The 6,218-nt window shown below is 43.7% G+C and overlaps 1 protein-coding gene across 2 annotated transcripts in view; it reads right to left on the bottom strand.

The window, feature by feature from the left end:
- The window catches only part of LOC102420131 (tandem C2 domains nuclear protein-like), a 25,347-nt gene extending 21,242 nt beyond the window's left edge, over nucleotides 1–4,105 (bottom strand). Inside the window, exon 1 of one of the 2 annotated variants that reach the window (XM_014450401.2) lies at nucleotides 4,021–4,105. The gene's annotated coding sequence lies outside the window, so the exon portion shown is untranslated. The remainder of the gene's footprint in view (nucleotides 1–4,020) is intronic. The other variant, XM_006108374.3, reaches the window with a different exon arrangement.
- Nucleotides 4,106–6,218: the final 2,113 nt, after the last annotated feature.

Raw genomic sequence — 6,218 nt, 5'->3', positions numbered from 1 at the left:
GGTTTGGCTCAGTGGACTGAGCGTCGCTGAGGACTCAAGGGTCCCAAGTTCAATTCTGGTCAAGGGCATGTACCTTGGTAGCACATACCCAGTAGGGAGTGTGCAGGAGGCAGCTGATTGATGTTTCTAACTCTCTATCCCTCTCCCTTCCTCTCTGTAAAAAAAATCAATAAAATATATTTTTAAAAAATTAAGTAGATACATGGCTGTGGTAGAAAATATAGAGGACTATATGAAGAAAATAAAAATATCAATAATTCCATCATTCTGAAATGACTACAATATTTAAAAGAAATAAAGACAACTGACCCTTGAACAACACCAGTTTTGAATGGCATGAGTTCACTTATACATGGATTTTTTTCAATAATACTGTAATGTATTTTCCTTGTGATTTCCTTCATAACATTTTTTCTATCTTACTTTAATGCAAGAATACAGTATCTAATACACATAACATACATGTGTTTGTTAATTTACTGTTTATGTTATCAATAAGGCAACAGTAGGCTATTCGCAGTTAAGTTTTGGAGGGGTCAAATTTATATCTGGATTTTTAACTGCATGAGAGGTGGGCACTGCTAAGCCCCACTTTGTTCATGGGTCAACTGTATATTTCTTCTCAAATGATGTGTCTTCTTCCACTCTCTTTTTTTATTTACTCTTCTTTATAGCTTTATTGAGGTACAATGGACTTACAGTAAATTGCACATATTTAAAATGGACAATTAAATGAGTCAGACATTATGTATACACTGATGAAAGCATCTTCACAATCAAGAAAATGAATACATCCACCCCCCCAACGTTCCTCATGCCCCTTTTCAACCCATTCCCCCTCACTTTTCCTTGTCCCTCTCCCCAAGTAACCACTGATCTGTTTTCTGTACTTACACTAATTGGCATTTTCTAGAATTTATCAGGTATATTTTGGGCATAATTTATGCATATATTTCACTTTAGTAGATACTGCCAGGAAGTTATGTAAAATGACTGTACCAATTCACACTACTACCAGCAGAGTATGAGAGTTCCAGTTGCTCTACAACCTTGTAGACCAGCGGTTCTCAACCTGTGGGTCGCGACCCCTTTGGCGGTCAAACGACCCTTTCACAGGGGTCGCCTAAGACCATCCTGCATATCAGATATTTACATTACGATTCATAACAGTAGCAACATTACAGTTATGAAGTAGCAACGAAAATAATTTTATGGTTGGGTCACAACGTGAGGAACTGTATTTAAAGGGCCAGAAGGTTGAGAACCACTGTTGTAGACCCTTGATTATTGGCCCTTTCCATTTTAACCATTTTTTGCATATTCCTAAGTAAGATACATATAAAACTACTTGTCTGAATAACAAAAACATTAAACGTTCAATGGAGACTGAAGTCATTACAAAAAAATTTTAATCAAAGAGCATTTTCTCTTGAATGCATAATAATTATTGAAGCAAAGGCCCTAACTGATGTATACCTCATGGATTCTGATTTAGTAAAACCATGATTTCTCCATAAGAATTTTAGAAGAGTCACTGAGATATACATGAAAGAGTCACATGAGTTAAAAGTAAGTTGGGCAGCCCGGCTGGCATGGCTCAGTGGTTGAGTGTTGATCTGTGAACCAAAAGGTTATAGTTAGATTCCTGGTCAGGGCACATGTCCGAGTTGTGGGCTCCATCCCCAGTAGGGGGCGTGCAGGAGGCAGCTGATCAATGATTCTCTCTCATCATTGATGTTTCCATCTCTCTCTCCCCTCTCTCTTCCTCTATGAAATCAGTAATATTTTTTAAAAAGTAAGTTGGGCAAAGGAGGGGGAAATGGGGGACATCTGTAATACTGTCAACAATAACATTTTTTAAAAAGTAAGTTGGGAGTATCCATGTACTCAGGTGAAATACTACCCAATAGTTGGCTACAATATGACTTGAACACTGATAACAGCACTTGAACCCAACAGACCAAAATACCACCAAAATGGCGCTCAGCATTTGAAATAAAACAGGTTCTTATAAACACTGTAGTTCTATCAATGTGCTCAGCTACTTGTTCTCAGCTTTTGCTACTTGGCCATGAGAGAGGAACAATGCTGTGAGAGACACTTTAACATAAAGGCATTTTCCTTCTATTCTTTCCAATCTGACTATAAACTGCCTTCTCCCACTCTGTCACTTCTAATCTTTGTTTCTCAAAGTAAGGACTCACTACCCTCTATCTTTATTTCTTCATCTTCTATTTACTCCTCAAATTCATTCAAATTTGGCTTCCATCCAAATCATTTCACTTAAACTATGTTTGCTGAGATCGATGACCCCCTCCTTATTAGCAAAGCCAATGGGCACTTTATCAGCTCCTATCTTCCTGATTCTTCTGACTCATTTGACTCTGAGATTCCTCTCATTAAGCCTCTTCCCTCTCCCGGTTTCTATGACGCCTCTGTCGCTAATTTCACTCCTTCCCTGATGGCTCCTCCTTTCCTTCACTGTGCCTACCTGTCACTTAAATATCGGTACGTCCCATCCTCGATCTCCCTCCCTTCTTACTCTTCTTATTTGAATGGTTTCTTCCACTCTCACAGAATTAACATCCACCATCCAGATGCTTCCAACTTCTACAACTCTGCTCCTGACTGCAGAAAATCCCCACACCAATATATTAAAACTAGAGGCCCGATGCACATAATTCGTGCAAGGGGCTCGGCCCTCACAGCCCCGGCTTCGACCTGGGAAGTCCTCCGGAGGGTCATCCAGCTGTTCAGTCTAATTAGCATATTAGCTCTTTATTATATAGGATAGGATGCCAGCTGGACAGCAATGCCAGATGTCTTGTGAGAATCTCAAACTCATTTTCTCTCAAACTGAATTAGTCTATCAATGTGTTAGTTTTATTTGTAAATTAAATTCATGAAATGAATTATTTATTATAACTCAACAGGAGCCAAAAAAAAATACAAGACACTTAAAATTTTTTTTCGTAAAGGGTTGAAAAGGAGCAAATTTTTTATGATGTCCTTTCTTCAGTTACAAAGGTAACTCATTGTCATTAGCAAAAACTACTAAATACAAAAGATAATTAAAAAGCAAATTTCGAATTCCAGCTCTCAAAAGCAAGTAAAATCAACATTTCCTCCTAAAAAAAAAACATTTTTTAACCATGATAACGTTACATCACAAAATATTAAATTGGTAAATAGGGGTGTTGTTATTAACTCTCAATATTTTTAAGTCCCCCCCCCCCAACTCTATTAACTGCCCACCTGGAGTTAGAATCAGTGTAATATTTTAAATTCAAAAGCAATCCTTTCTCATGCTGTATTTTAAATATTCTAAACTTTTTTGACTTGGCATCTATCTTACCTATACCTGACGTCTGTGTGCAATATACCCCGCAATCCATCCACAGTGATAGCAAAGGGGGAAAAAGGTGGAAGAAATAGATGACAAATCTAAAACCTGGCTGGGTAGATAACTCGTGTTCTGCTAAAACCACAGGAAAGCGGCATTTTAACACCCCTTCGCAGCTTCAGGAAGGGCCGGGCCGGGGTCTCCCTCCCTCCGGCCGGGGATCCCACAGCCCACCCAGCTCGCAGGGCGCGCCAGTGCCCTCCCGGCCGGGACCCTAAGCTACCCCCCCAACACCACCCCAAACCCCGGCCTCCGGGGAGCAAGCGACGCTGAGGAGGCTCGGGAATAGTCACCCGGGGCCCCAAGGAAGGCGACATTGAAAGAAAAAAAAAAGTTGGAGACAAAAAAGAAAACCTGCAGAGCAGTCGCGGCGCACTCAGCCCGCGGGGCACCAGGCGAGGGGTCTGCTCGCTGGGGCCCGGGACGCTCTCACCCCCGCCCCCAACCCCGAGAGCCAGACCCCGGAGCCAGGGCAGCGGCGGCTGGACCCCGCGCCCCCGCGCGCCCGGGGAAGCGCCCCGACAGCGCACCTGAGCCCCGGCTCCCTCCCCGCGCAAGGCTCCCGGGGCGCCCGCCCCGCTCCACTCTGCGCTCCCGGGCGGCCCCGGGCGGGTTACCTGCTCCGGGCAGTGGGCGCCCTGCCGTCGCTGCCCCGGGGGAATGTGACTCGGGTCACCGCGCCGCAGCGCCCGAGGTCCCGCCCCGTTTCCCGTGTCCTCCCCGCCCGTCCCCTCGGGAGGTGCGCGCCGGGGGCGGGGCCGGCGGGGGCTTGCAGGCCAGGGCACCTGAGCACACTGCGCCTGCGCCGTCCACTCATTCATTTTTATTTATTATTTTTTCCCTCCCCATTCTTGGCCTCTTCAAGGCCCCAGCTTCGCAGCTACTCCCCTTTGGAAAGGACTGAGATGAAGCCAGGCATCTGAGTTTGGAGTGTTTTTGAGGGATCAGAATAGAGATAAAGGATAGAAGGGGACTAGAGGGACCGCACTGGCCGGATGAGCCTCTTTGAACGGTGAAGGAAGGAGCAGTCTCTCTTGTCAGAGATGTTTCTGCACCTTTTCTTGGAAGCGGAGAACCTTGGCTTAGTTACTAGACTTAGTGTTTATTCCCAACTATAACGCCTTGAGCATCAGCGCATCTCTTCGCTTTTGTGGTTTTGCATCTACTACCACCTTGCCAGCAGGAGGCTCGCTGAAAGGAATACTAACGGGCTCCCCTGCCAGGGCCCTGTCCCCATCCTATGCTGGAGTCGAGGGCCCTGGCGAGGAGCTGACTGGCCCGTGTCCCTTTTGCCTCCCGTGGTGGGGTCTTAACGCTACCTGTAAGGTTGTTGAGTGAATTCCTAGATTATCTGTTGACAAAAAGCTCAGCTTTTTGAGAGGCCGATGGATTATAACTTGAAATAAAGGTAATACTTTTCTCCCTGGAGAGCAGTCTTTTCCAAAGTGGGTTCTGTTCATCTCTAGGTCCTAGAGATGCTGGTGTGGGGTGGGGTGGGTATAGAATACAAGGTCGGATTGACCTAGGGGAAGAAACACAATGTAGTCGCTCTCCTTGAAACGGATGAAGCATTTACAGGACTGAAAACTGTGTTTTACTTTGTATCATCCTGCATTTCCCAAATGTATTTGACCTGAAGGGTGGCAGACTATGCCAACCCAAAACATGCCACTTGGGCACGAGAATTACTTCGAGTTAAAAGCACTTGAAAAATTTCAGATGCAAGAAGGGCAGGCTCATCTTCTTTTTTCTTCCCGAAGGCAAATGAAACTCCAGTGTGAAAGATGCACTCCATCTACCAGAAGGAGAGAAACATTCTGATCACCAGAGAGGGAAGTCAAGGATGAGGGAAATCTATAGAAACCTTGTTAAACTGACCCTTGTCTTCCTAGTCACTTCACAATTAACACATTGCGGATGGACCATGAGAATTCTCGCTTCATATTACACAGTGTTTTACAAAGTATCATACTTTAAAAAGATATTAGCTTGTAAGAACATCTAATAAATAACTTCAAAATGCAATGGGTATTAATTTTAAAGCATGCCTTTAACATTTATCTAAAACATTTTTTTGTGCTCATTCAATAGAAACTTATCTGGCCACTGGTAAAGCTAGCAATAAAACTACTGTTCCGCAATGTGTTAACTACCAGAACTCAAGCCCCCTTGTCTTGTCGCGTTGTCACTATTTACTACTCTTTGTCTACCTTAGTATATAAATGTCCAGCTCTAACTGCTTCTTTGGGCCTTCAATTTCCTATGCACTGCTCCCCTGTACATGTAAAGATCTGTTTGCTTTGCTCTTGGTCATCTGTTTATGGCAATTTAATTCTAATTTCTAGGCAGAAACCCTAAGAGGGGTGAGGTTTACCTTCCCTAGAGACCACACAACTCTCTTCTTGAGAAATGCCTGGTACAATCCCAGGCATTAGGGGTTCAACCAACACACTTCTATCAATTCTGCTTTAACGTCCAAGGACATTCACCTTGAATAAATTTTCACCCTATTACAAATGTTTGCAAGGTTCTGTACTGTTTACATAAAGCTTTCACATGAGTCATCTCATTTAATCCTCACAGTGATGATGTACTGGAGCTGTAATTATCATCATTTTACAGTTGTAGGTATTGAGGGTCAAACAGTGATTGCCCAAGTATAGAGTCAAGGTTGACTCTGGACCTCAGACTCGAAGGCCTTTTAAAGGTGTACGATGGGCTTTTACTCCCAACGGCACCTGACATCATAGTTCACCCAAAAGTGTCACACAAATGTGCTGAATGAATGAATGCATGAATGAATGCTTAATGATGC

The sequence above is a fragment of the Myotis lucifugus genome, unplaced genomic scaffold (assembly GCF_000147115.1).
Source record: "Myotis lucifugus unplaced genomic scaffold, Myoluc2.0 scaffold_2182, whole genome shotgun sequence".
NCBI classification, from domain to species: Eukaryota; Metazoa; Chordata; class Mammalia; order Chiroptera; family Vespertilionidae; genus Myotis; species Myotis lucifugus.
Note: the sequence above shows the minus strand (reverse complement) of the source record. Positions and strands in the feature narration are given on the sequence as shown.